Source organism: Ailuropoda melanoleuca, chromosome 4 (assembly GCF_002007445.2).
Source record: "Ailuropoda melanoleuca isolate Jingjing chromosome 4, ASM200744v2, whole genome shotgun sequence".
NCBI classification, from domain to species: domain Eukaryota; kingdom Metazoa; phylum Chordata; class Mammalia; order Carnivora; family Ursidae; genus Ailuropoda; species Ailuropoda melanoleuca.
Genome location: NC_048221.1, coordinates 20961745 through 20975242, shown reverse-complemented (window position 1 = coordinate 20975242; position 13498 = coordinate 20961745). Strand labels below are relative to the sequence as shown.

Sequence of the window (13498 nt, the reverse complement as noted above, 5' to 3'; positions counted from 1 at the left end):
TCCCGCGCTCCCGCCCGCCGAGGCCCCCGCGGACCCGCCCCCCGGGCTCGCTCCGGGGCCGGGGCGCGAACCCGCAGCGGGGGCCGGGGGGCGCGCTATCCGCGCGGCGGTACGAACTTCGGAGGGCGGAGGTGGCCGCTGCGCTGTTGCGGAGCGTGTAGCGGCCGCCGCAACCGGTTGCTTCGGGTCAGCGTGGTGGAGTGCGCCGGGCCTCTCTGGCGCCGCGCGCGAGCGGGCAGTGGACTCGCCCGGCACCCGCCGCCCGACCCCGGCCAGACCCGCTTGCTCTGGGCCCCGAGCTGCGCTCGGGAGGGCCGTGACCGTTTCGATTTCTGTTCTTAAAGCCTCGTTTTAAAACATGAAGAGGAGGCTGTGGAGGGGCGAGCAGAGAGTCCTTAGAAGCAAGGCCTGCTGTGGTGGGGAGCAGAATCGCCTTGTGAGAACAGAAATAAATTCCCGCGGAAAAAGGTTGTATGTTAAGTTTTTAGCGAGATGTCAGCTGTTCACTGGGGTCTGAAACTAAGCCGCTAGGCACAGGTCACCTGCAAGTCTTGTTATGTGCAGAGAGTTGGGTAGGACACCCCGGGCAGAGACAAGATTTCTTTTGAGTGGGGCTTATTCCCGGTGGTCACTCAAAGCCGTGCTGGTGAACTGCCCCAAGCGATGTTTTCCGGAGTACTACTTAGTGACATAGTTTTGAGAACCAAGTAACCATCGAAGAGATTTGAAAGGAAGTAAGATGGATTTTGTCAATCCCTGCATATACCTTTTCCTCCAGAACCACATTTTAAAGATGTCACACTTGATTGCATCGCAAGAAAAATGCCTGCCTGAAAATGTAATTGATCATTTGCCAACTGTCTTGAGAGGAGGAAGATGAGTGTGTCTTTGTGTGTACATTTTGGGGCCTGTTGGCCTGGTATTTTGAGGAGTGTGTTGAATCCTTCTAGGCCATAGGTAGAGCCAGAGTTCATATTTGTTTACAATGTCACAAAAGTAACGGCCTGGTGGAAACGGGAGTGGCTCAGGATCAGGAAACCGTTCTGTTACTGTTGTCATTGACTAGCTGCCTTATCTTGGTATGGTTCTTACCCTAAAGATTTGGTTTTCCTTATTTGCACAATCAGAATGAATAGATCATCTTTCTGCATGCTTTCAGATGTCAATTTGGCAACTTTTAAAAAAGATTAAAAAAAATCAGTCTGTATTTTGACAAGTTCTACATAAAAGTGCTCACAATAAATATACATCTTTATTAAAATACATTTGGTAAAAAATCTTAGTTGCTACATTTAGTGTTATTTTGTGTCACTTATTTGAACAAAGACATTTACAAATGTATTTCAATGTGTTTTAAAAATTATATTTATTTTTTTAAATTGAGGTCTAATTTACAGTAAGATACACAGCATTTTCAGCCTCCCAGAGGGCTCCCTTTACATTGCTCTCATTCGGTAGACACCTCTCCCCTCCCCAAGGTGCCACTTCAGGCACCACTAGTGAATTTTGCTTCATAACAGGACTCTTGGGGGTGAGGGGCAATATTAAGCTGAAGGACACAGGCAAACCTGGAGTTATGGTCATTTTTGCCATGACTCTAACTGCTTTTATAATAGTGTCTACGGTTTTTACTACCTGGAATTCTAAGACTTCTTAGCCGGAAGGCCCCTTGTAGCTGAGACAGTGTTTTGCAGGTTTGGATCTGTGGTTGCTGGGCATCCTTGTCGTCACAGGCCCAGTATGGATGTGTTACTTCCTAGTTTTGGAATAGTGGTGTATTTCCAGACAGCAGGTTTGGAGGATGGATCATGAACTTTCCCAACAAGTCAGTGTTTAAGGTGTTAGTAGATGAATCAGTTCCTTAAAGCCTAGAATTGGCTGAGAAAATTGAATGAAAATTGATTTTTTAAAGTTCAGTGAATTAAAGAATGTGGGCATAAAGCTTTAACAACCTTTTAAATGACAGCAACTAACTTGATTTATATATGCTGGATATTTGCCTGGTTTATCAAGTCATTAAAACTCTAGTGATGAAAGCAAAAACGAAAGGTAACTAAAAATTATGTCAGGTGTGATTAATTTTTTTTTTATTATTTCAACATGATTAGGATAACTTTTTATATTAGCCCTCTAGGAAGTTGGGTTTTTTATATTCTTTACTGAAGCAAGTACTTCCAACAATTTACTTATCTTCCCAAATACCTTTTAATGTATTCCTGTACCTTTTCTTGTTTTTGCTCCTAAAGGAGAGGAGTTAGAAGTTGTCAGTGAATTCTTGGTAATTCTTCACAACGGCCTGTGTTTTTTACTGCAAGGACATCTGTGTGATGCGAAGTTGGGAACTAAGGCCTGGGGTAGGGATTTATGGGGGCATAGTCCACAAAGGTCAAAGATTTTCTTTTGTAAAGTGGATTTTGCTGAATAAGTCTGTTTTCTGTGATTGAGCCAGTCAGTTGACTAACCAGCAGCTAAGCTGGATTTGGTTACTCTGCTCCGGGATTCACAGCATCATTAGCTGAGACAGTAATCCATCACTTAGCTAGAATTGATCCACTGGTTGTGTGTGTGCGTGTGCATCTTTTTAGAGTTCTTAGCTTTTGCATTATCAGATATTTCACTTAAAATTTATTAAATTTTGAGAGATGCAGCTACAGGTGCAAAATGAGAAACAAAATACATATAAAAGGGCATTTCCTCTTTTGATATTTGTTTCTTTGAAAATTTTTATTTTTCTCTTTAAAAATGCTTTTCCTGTCTGTAACCTTGCTGCTTCTGTAGGGTACTTTTGCTTTCACAGTGGTAACTAGACTGGGCTTAGCTACAGAATGAGGGTGTGGATGCAGACACAGGTCCAAACTTCATTGATCTTTTTGTTAAAACTTCATGTTATGTTCATGTTAAATAAATGAATACAATCCAGAAAGCAGACCATTATGTAGGCAGATATTTTGAATGCCAAATATTTTTATATTAAAGATTTTCTCTTATGATTTCCTATAACTTTGTTATTGCAGGGTAGTTTTCTTTTAGTAAATAGTATTTGCTATCTAACTGGGATGTTTTGTAATTGAAAAAAATATTTCTCCTTATACATAATTGTTAAATTGGATGAAAGTCTCTGGGGATTTTGGTTGCCAGGAAGATTTTGAACCATCAGACTTTAGGGAGCGGGATTTTGATATGACTCTGTTTCTTCAAGTGGTACTAGCCCCATTGGAAAATGATTTAAAATAAAAAGGATGTGGTCAGGTTGTTGCAAGTTCATTTTTAAATTTTACAAAGGTGGGAGAGAGGATAAGAACAAAGACAAGTTATTAATAGAAAAGCTATGACTTCACTGCAGAAGTTTTAACAAGTTTGAATGTAAACCTTTGCCTTTAACTCAGGGGCACGTGAAGATTTGTATATAATTAATTTCTAGTCTCTTATCCAAGAGGATGTTTTTAACCTTATTCAGGTCTCTTAATCTTTAGATGATCACTCAAGGACATAATTAAAAAACAAAAGATGCAGCTTGTATATTGTGCTACAAGATAATATGTTTGGAACTTTGTGGTTTCGTAGTTGGTAACTTCGCAGTCCAGCATTTGGCTGTGCAGGGAGAGCTATGAGGCGGCATTTCTCACGGAGTGCAGCGCTGCTTGCAGGTTCCTTTTTGACATTTTTGCTTAATTCAGAGAAAGGTTAGTTGCTAAACTGATTTGGGGTGGTTAGGGCAGTTGAGAGTACCTGTTTGGTCTGGGACGACGTTTGAAGAGGGTCTTCGATGAGGGAGGGAAGGGACATTGTCGCAGTTGCAAGTACAGGACAGTCAGGTATTTGGAATGACAACATGAGATGGGTGGAGGAATTGAGCAATTATTAAAATACCTCAAGAGTTTTTCCTGCTGACATTCTGTTTAAAGTGTTAACCAACAAGTATTTTGATTTGAATTCCAAATTATTATTACTTTTACCCTGAATAGTTTTTTAAAAATATTTGGGGGCCTGCTGTGTAACATCTGCTCAGTGGTAAGGCTACCTGTGAGTTGCTGCTGGGTTTTCATTCTTCTCACATTAATTTGCTGCCCAGATTAGAGTGCTTTCTGGTCTTGGAGTTTTTGCTAGTGTTCTTTCTTGTGGGTCACTTTTTGTAAAACATGCTTTGCCCGTGTTAAAGATAATATATGGTAATTTGGGATCATAATTTTAAGATACCATTTTGGCTCATTTTTACTTGTGTCAAAACAAATAACATTCTTGGAGTGTCGAGGTGGTGACAACACAGAATCACTTAACATGTCACCTGTCTAGAACGTAGTGAGCAGTGAGGAATATATGTAACATAAAATTTCCCATTTTATTTTATTTTTATTTTTTAAAGCATTTTATTTATTTATTTGAGAGAGATAGCAAGAGCTAGGGTACAAGCAGGGGAAAGAGGGAGAAGCAGGCTCCCCACTGAGCAGGGAGCCTGACCACGTGGGGCTTGATCCCAGGATCCTGGAATCATGACCTGAGCCGAAGACAGACACTTCACTGGCTGAGCCACCCAGGCGCCCCAGAATTTCCCATTTTAAAATGTACAGCTCAGTGGCATTAAATACATTCACAGTGTTGAGCAGTTGTCACTGCTTTCCATTTCCAGGACGTTTTCATCTTCCCAAACTGAAATTCTGAGCCCACTGACAGTATCTCCCCATTTCCGTCTCCCTGCCAGCCCCTGGCAGACACTGTACTTTCCGTCTTAGGACTGACAGCTCTGGCTGCCTCGTAGGTGTGGAATCATACTGTATTTGTCTTCTCGTGAGTGGCTTGTTCCAGCATCATGTCCTCAAGGCTCATCCATACCGTAGCATGTGCATCAGAATTTCCTTCTGAGGAAATACGTTTTTAAAAAGATTTCAGCAGCAGGTAAAATACAGGTACCGGAGGACTCGTTTGTCTCCCTTGGAAGAGCTCTGTAGGTTGCCAGCAGACCTGTGAGAACCAGGTGCCTTTCCTTAGATGCGGGTCCTGACACACTTGGTTATTGGAACATAAGTGAGATGGAAGCAGAACGGGAGAACAGGGTGGAAGACGGGCAAGTAAAAACCAAGGGTCGCTACAGTCTGGGATAGCATTTGGATAGGGACAGAGAGCGCCTCGTGTGTCTTAGGATTCCATCTTCCTGTGTGATCACTGATGTCCACCGTGTTGGTTAGGGTCAAAGCATCTCCCCAGAACAGTTAACCAAAATTTTGTGTGTTCGAAGTTGTAAATAAGCCTTCAGCTATCTGAGAGGCGTGATTAGTCAGTGACTCATTCTCCAGCTGTTCCGGTTAGTTGAGGTTTTGCCATATTTAACATCTCGTTTCTGTGTTAATGGAAAACTAGTGAGTATTTAAAGAGGCTCAATAACCTACATGATAAAGATACTACATAATTAATGCTTTATATTTTAAATTTATTGTATTACCTTCTCTTTGCATTTGTGTAATACAGATATCGCGTCCCAGACAGAGGGAAAGCAGGTCTGACAGAGCTAAGGATTATGAGTGGAGCAGTTAGTATTCTCAGAATGGCTAAAGAGGTGTACGTTTTTTCTTTTATTATTGTTTTAACTTTTATTTTTTAATGTGTAGTAAACATGGGGTGAGTCTCCTGAATCCTGTTTGTTACTAGAGGAGGGCAGGAACTTTGGGGCACCTCTTGATCCCCACCGCTGTCACTACCTTCTTGACAAGGCTGCTTTTGACTGTCTTTCTTGAAACCCTTGAAACATTAATAATGTTGTGAAGCCTGATTTTTTTTTTTTTCTGCCTTAATTTATTGCTCAGTTCTTAAGGAAATCAGAGTGGTTAGTTGCTTCCTAGAGTTAGTAAGGTTTTTCTGAAGTGTCTGTTTCTTTGGTAGATACTGTCGCTAGGACACTGGTGAACACCTCTTTTACTCCATTCTCACCCTGTTGTGTATCACTGATGCTCCTGAACTGTCAGTTAAATATTGCGAAAAGACCAGTTAATATACGAGTCAATTTGTTACTTTTTACAATAAGCATTGGAGTTTGCAAGTAAACTGTTAGACGAGACATTCTTTTTCTTTTCTTTCTTTCTTTCTTTTTTTTTTTAAGTAAGCTATCTGCCCACTGTAGGGCTTGAACTCACGACCCTGAGATCAAGAGTCTTACGCTTCACTGACTGAGCCAGGCAGATGTCCCCATTCTTTTCTTTCAAAAAAATTAGTAGGTAGTTGTTCTTTCCAGGAATATGGTTTCCTTTTGATTAGTTTTCATTTTTATTTTTGAGCCAAATGGGCAGGGGTAGGTGGTCTAGTAACTAAAGCTAGAAATTTGAAAAACTTTGGGTGTTTTGTTGTTGTTATATTGTCATTTATGATATCTGAACCCTTCAAACTCTTAATGTAATTAATGTTTGTTATTGTCATTTTGTTTCCCTTTAAAAAAAAATTTTTTTTTTTAAATAGGCTCCACACCCAGTGTGGGTCTTGAACTCATGACCCAAAGATCGAGAGTCACACGCTGTACTGACTGACCCAGTCAGGCACCCCCATTTTGTCTCCTTTTTAAAGCTGGTTTCCTAGGCCTCAATCATGAGTTATATTTGCATTTAAAATATGCATAGTTATTATTATTAATACAAGTAACATTTTACACAAATTGGAAACCAGACTTAGATCTCCTAGATGTTATTGGGGACCTGTTTTGCTTAAGGGCGGATAGAGGCTACAGGGTGAACTGAGAACAGCTTTAAATGACTCTGTTGCCAGACCCTCTTGCCAGTAGTAGGCGTGACAAGGGAATGGAGGTGTTGGGGAGGCTCTTCTGGCCTTCCCTGCTAGAGTGCGTGTCCCTTCTCTACAGGGAGTGCGGGAGGGGAGAGTTGCATGACTCCTCCTGCCAGACCCAGGGCCTTAAGGCACTACAGGCTTCTGAAGACATTGTCCCAACCCTCTATCCTGATTTTGGCTCCCTGTTAACTTGTCTAAAAGGAGCTCTTTCCAGAACATCTCTACTAGTGAAGTCTTATGTTCTGGTGTGGTGTTCTATAGCTTCCTCGAGGGGCTTCCATACTCCCCTGTCTTATCTTGGACCTCACTGTGATCTTCTTTTTCTCTCAGAGTTCCAGCCTCTTCAGACCTGGGCGCATTGTCCAGTCTTTCACTTGCTTCCTAGCCAGTATCCTTACTCTTGCCCCGTTGCCCTTCTGCAGCCTCTGCTTTGTGGAACACCACCCCCAAGCAGGCTAGCCTGTGCTCTCTCTGGTCTTGGACACAGGCTATCCCGAATTCAGGATCTCCTCCTGAAGTGGCCCTGGGTGTGGATGGCCCCACGGGGTCCTGTCTTGAGGAAGACCCTTTACTTTTTGCTTCTGTGACCTTTTCAGACCCTCCCTGGTTTCTCTGTTTACATCTCTCTTGGTGGATTCATCCACATTTAGACTTCATCTACCCCTTGTGCCCTCCTAAACCTTTCTGCTAAGCTTTACATCCACATGTCCTTTGCTGTCTGGACCTCCGGTTTGGATGCCTCACTGGCCCCTCAAAAGCTACAGGTCCCAGACAACCCACAACCCCTCATTCTACCCCAAAGCTGCTGCTCCTCCAGTAGGCCTGTCTGCCGAGGTCTCTTTCTTTACGTTCTTCAGTGATGGTGTTTGTTTTTTCCCCCGGCAGCTCTCTTGCGGAACTCAGAGTCTTCTTGAATTACCAGCCTCTGACTTAAGAATTATTCGTGCAGTTCTGACTCCTTGGCTTTGAAACATTTTGAAAGCTAAGGAACCCTTTGTTCAAATGAAATCTTTCTAGGAAGCCCAATATGTAGCATAAATAAAACTAGAGGTCTCCAGCGGGAAGGGAGTGAAGGGCCAGTGTACCGTCCTGCCCTTAGCCAGCCCTTAGTGCTGCCCTCCTCCTCCTCCTTGAGGCAGATTTGGCATCTGGCCCCTGGACTCTATATACACGGAGCTCCCGGAGTTACTGCCAGTACTGTCCTCAGGGCACTCTGTGTATTTGAAAATCGCTTTATCTGTTTTGCACCCCACCTCTTCCCCATTGGTTTTCCTTTGGAAATTTTTAATTGTGACTGATAAACATAAAATTAGTGTCAGTGATGAATCTTGCCAAGGAAAAGGAGAGCCACTTTGGAAAGTGAAACTGGGTATTGAAGACAGCCAGCTGCATTAAATGCTGAAAACTTCAGAAGTGCCCAAGGGCTCCTTCCAAAGTTAACGTCACTTCTGACTATACCTTTCTGTCTTTAAAGCTGCATTTTTATAACATGAACATTCAAGATAAGCTTAGTTTAATTTTATGCTTTTGTTTTGTCCCTTTACCAGCACAGCAGGTTTATTGAAGCCATAACGTAACTAAAACGTTAAATATTTGCAGTGAAAAATACAAACCTTGTTCTGTTGACTCCAAATGGTCCCCCCGCCCCCATCTTCCCTGCTGTCTGGTCCATCCGACACACTGTGGCCAGATAGGGCTTTCTCAACAAAGGCGATTGTATCATGTAAAACTTCACTGCCAGTAGGGTAAAGTCCAGACTAAGGAAAGCACGCAGAATCCTCAAAGAGCTCCCCTGCAGTGACCCGTCCCACTTACCTCCCTCTCTCACACTGACACCCTGCTCTTCTGTGGATCCTTTTCCCTGGAGGTCCCTTTGTCTCGAGTGTCCTTCCACATACACGGTCCTTGCGAAATGTCAATCTTCCATGTACCACTTTCAAACTTTTTGCCATATTTGATTACTGCCAATCATTCTTGTAATATTTAACAAGTTGAATTTTAAAAATTGAACTGTTTTTTTTTTTTTAAGATTTTATTTATTTATTTGGGGGAGAGTGCGCGCGGGGCAGAGGGGCAAAGAGAGAGGGAGAGGCAGACTCCTTAGCAGGGAGCCCAACCACGACCACGCAGGCGCCATTCCTGGACCCCAAAATCATGACCTGAGCTGAAGGTAGACGCTTGACCAACTGAGCCACCCAGGCGCCCCTAAAAATTGGACTTTTAAAAGTATTATCACATTTAGAAATGAAAAATAATGAAATACAAATAATAGTAAATCTAATCAGTTTATTAAAATATATTCCTTCAGTAAGATTTTCAACATAGCCCCTTCTTCGTATTTAAAAATTTTTTAAACTATATACCTGATGATAGATGATATTAAGGAATTGTTGATTTTTTTCTTTTTTTTTTTAGGTGTGCTATTGATGTTGTGATTATATAGGAGAGTGCCCTTATTCCTGGGGGACAGCAGCTGAAGAATTTAGAGGTGAGATGTAATGATGTCTCCAACACCTCCAAATAGCTGAGGAGGTGTACGTATATGCCTGTGTATGTACACAGATAAGGCTGGTCAGGAAATTGTTAATCATTTTTTAATCTAAGTGGAGAATATTTGGAATTTTTTCTACATCTCTGTTTGAAAACGTTGATGAAAGCCTGTTTTTTGCGGGGGGGGGGGCGTAAAAATGGCTGCAAGAAAGTTGGTATTCAAAAAAGTCTTTAACCCCAGCTCATGATGGGTAACAGACACACACACAGCACAGGCCCACTTGTTGAAGTGATGTGTAGACTGCCACATTTTCAGTGTGGTGGAAACACCAGATAATTAAAGTTCTTTTTAAAAGATTATTAATTTTAAAGTTGGGGTACGGTTGACATAAAACATTATATTGGTTTCAGGTGTGCAGCATAATGATTCAGTATTTGTATATTGGGGGATGGCCACCGCGATAAGTCTAGTTAACATCCATCACCACACACAGTTAACAAAGCTTTTTTTTTCTTGTGATGAGAACTTTTTAAAATTTACTCTTTTAGCAAATAGCAATACAGTGTTATTAACTGTAGTTGCCGTGCTGTATGTTAATCTCTAGGACTTAATTTATTTTAGAACTGAAAGTTTGTGCTTTTGAAGTTCTTAATAAAATTGTATTTAACCAATACCTGTGAAGTTGCAAGTTTTATATCTTAACTTTTTTTCCCTGTTCCACCATAAAATTCTACATAATATACTTTAAAAGGAAGAGTCTTTGTAGCCCCTGCATTTTCTTGTGTCCCACCAGTGGCTTGGGTGTTGCACAGAGGGGAATGCACTGAGGAAACCCCTGCTTGCCCTTTACAGGACTCTGACTCTGGTCTTCTGTGAGGTCTTCCTTCCTGGACACTTCTAGGCCAGATTAACTATCCTTTGCCCTGGGTGCTCACTGGCATTCTACATATTCCACTCTTATAAATATTACAGCTATAATTTTTGGTTCAGTGTTTCTCATCTCTACCAGACTGTGAGCTCAAGGTCAGGGACCCTGCGTACAGTACCTTGCACACAACCTAGCAGAGAGTAGAGAGTAGATCAACTCCGGCTGATGAAGGCAGAAGCAGTATTGCGGCACCGAGGTTTATAACGCTCTTTCTACTTGAAGATGTACTGTGTTCTAAACAAGAAGCTATTATGTTTGATCAGATTCCCTCGTGTCACTCCAAGCCTTAGAGCCTGCCAGTGACTTTCCATAGTCATTAGAATAAAATCCAAACTCCTTTTGTGGCCTATAATGCCCTTTGTGATTTGTCCCCTGTCCATCTCTGCCACTTTTCCACCACTGTCCCACAGTACAGCCACATGTGTTCTCTGTCCCTCCAAGCACACCATGTTTGTTAGAATTCGTTCGTTTTCATTTAGGGGGTTCAGCTCAGTGATGAAACTTTCCCTAAACATCCTTACCTCCACTCCAGGCACTACTTTCTCGTTACTGTTGTTTTTCTTTGTGGCACTTATCACTATATGAAATTATCTTATTTTCAGCTCATTTTAAGATTTAAATTTAAAAGTTTTAATTTATTATATATGCTTGAAGCCACGCTGTAGAGAATATTAAAATCAACCACAAGGATGTTTTTCCTTATTGTTATTTGTGACAGAACTAGACAATGTCCTGATGCAGTGTTGTGTTTACTCTCATAAACTTCATGAAGATAGGAACTGAGTCTTTTTTTTTAATTAAATTTTTAATTTTAATTCCAGTATAGTTAAGAGTGTTATATTAGTTTCAGGTGTACAGTATAGTGATTCAGCACTTCCACACATTACCTGGTGTTCGTTACAAGAAGTGCCCTCCTTAATGCCTGTCACCTGTTTCACGCCTCCCCCCACCCACCTCCCCTCTGGTAACCATCAGCGTGTTCTCAGTAGTTAAGTAAGAGTCTGTTTCTTGGTTTGCTTTCTCTCTTTTTTCCCCATTTGCTTGTTTGTTTCTTAAATTCCACGTATGAGTGAGATCAGTATTTGTCTTTCTCTGGCTAATTTAACTTAGCATAATATTCTCTAGCTCCAACTGTGTGGTAAATGGCAAGATTTCCTTCTTTTTGTAGCTGAATAATATTCCTCTGTATGTATACATCACATCTTCTTTTCCATTCATCTATCAATGGACGCTTGAGCTGCTTCCGTAATTTGGCTATTGTAAATAATGCTGCAATCACATAGGGGTGCATGTATCTGGGTTTTTTGTTTTTTTGTTTTTCCTTTCCTTTCCTTTCCTTTCCTTTCCTTTCCTTTCCTTTCCTTTCCTTTCCTTCTCCCCCCTCCCCTCCCCTCCCCTCTCCTCTTTTCTTTTCTTTTCTTTTTTCTTTTCTTTTCTTAGATTTTACTTATTTGAGAGAGAGATAGCACAAGCAGGGGAAGTGGGAGAGGGAGAAGCAGACTCCCTGCTGAGCAAAGCAGCCTGATGTCGGGCTGGATCCTAGGACCCTGGGATCATGACCTGAGCCAAAGGCAGACCTTTAACTGACTGAGCCACCCAGGCGTCCCGCATGTATCTGTTTCACTTAATGTTTTTGTATTTTTTTGGGTAAATACCCACTAGTGCAATTGCTGGATTGTAGGGTAGTTTTATTTTTAATATTTTGAGGCACTTCCATGCTGTCTTCCGCAGTGGCTGCACCAGTTGGCATTCCCACCAACAGCGCACAAGCAGGAACTGGGTCTGTCTTAATCAGCATGGCATGCCTGGTACTGAGAACAGTGCATGGTAAATACATACATGTTAAGTGGAGATGTGAATAAACAACCAACTTGTAAATGATCTAAGAAGTAATTTTTTTCCTTAAGTCTGGAGATTTTTGTACAGTGTTATAGTTCTGGATGTTCATAAATTATTTTATGAGAAGTCAATATTTTGTCATATTTTGCTGCTTGGAGTGTGTTAGTTAATGTTTTAGGTTAGCAAAATTTATTTTCTTCATTTTCATTAGCATATTAACTTCCATCATCGTTTTTTCCAAGATATGTGTACATTTATAGATCTTCAAGAAATATATTTGTTATTAAGAATCCAGTTGAAGGGCACTAGCTCCATCGTTTGCCTCACTTTGCATGGTGGTAGTTGCAGAGACTCCTGTCAGCAGTCTAGTTTTATGTGGGTGTGGGCGGCAGCGCTCGCCACTTCATTGCCCAGGTGTGACCGGGGAGAGCCTGTGACTCGCAGGCACATGATGAGCCCCTGCTGAGCTTCGGAATCAGATCCATTGGATCCGCTGATTCAGTAATCAGGGCTCTGGGGTCCCTGAGACCAGGGAAGGCATCCACAGAGGTTGGACACGCTTACTTAGGGTTTGCCTGCAACACCCCTCCCCAATCCTGTTTGGACATGGACAAGTTTTAGGAATTTTGAGCTATGGGGGGAACCCTTTAGTTTATTACTGAAGTGCCTTTTGGCTCGGGAGAGTTTAGGAAATTTGGACTCTTCAGTAATTCTAAAGTTCTTTGTTAGTTTAGGGACAAGGAGATCTTAGGTGAAAGTTTCCTCATAAGATATGGTTAGAACACAATATTAACATATGAAATGTAACCGAACTTTAGTTATGGGTTTATTAGTATATTTGAATCATTTAAACTTTGGTTATAACAGAAGGAAACATTTAAGAGATTTTTGCATCTTGGTTCGAGAAGCAAGTGCAATTTTTATTTTATTTATTTACCATTATGGCAAGAAATTGGAAGTTATTGTGGCTTTGAAAGAGGAGGGAAGAGTGGACCTCTCTATCCACCCTTGTTTAAATAAATTCAAATATTTGCCACAAAGAATTTAGATATAGATAAGAAAGGTAAGATTGCTTTTTTTTTTTTTTTAAGATTTTATTTATTTATTCGACAGAGACAGAGACCCAGCGAGAGAGGGAACACAAGCAGGGGGAGTGGGAGAGGAAGAAGCAGGCTCATAGCAGAGGAGCCTGATGTGGGGCTCGATCCCATAACGCCGGGATCACGCCCTGAGCCAAAGGCAGAAGCTCAACCTCTGTGCCAACCCAGGCGCCCCAGGTAAGATTGCTTTTAAGAGGCAACATTTTTTCTTTCGTTGCTTTAATTTTGTCATAATCACAGACTTACGTACTTCTTATTTTTTTTTTCAACAGTGATATGTGTACGTAGTAAAGTGTTTTCAAATTGTGAAAAAGAGTGTACTCCTTTACTGAGACCCCCCAGTCTCTCAGTCCCTTCTATAGGTCACTGTTA

The 13498-nt window shown here is 41.5% G+C and overlaps 1 protein-coding gene across 2 annotated transcripts in view; it reads left to right on the top strand.

The window, feature by feature from the left end:
* Window positions 1–105: 105 nt before the first annotated feature.
* The window catches only part of SFMBT1 (Scm like with four mbt domains 1), a 117416-nt gene continuing 104023 nt past the window's right edge, over window positions 106–13498 (top strand). Inside the window, exons 1-2 of one of the 2 annotated variants that reach the window (XM_034658467.1) lie at window positions 106–468; window positions 9184–9256. The gene's annotated coding sequence lies outside the window, so the exon portion shown is untranslated. Of the gene's footprint in view, window positions 469–9183; window positions 9257–13249; window positions 13304–13498 lie in introns of those variants that run through there. The other variant, XM_034658466.1, reaches the window with a different exon arrangement.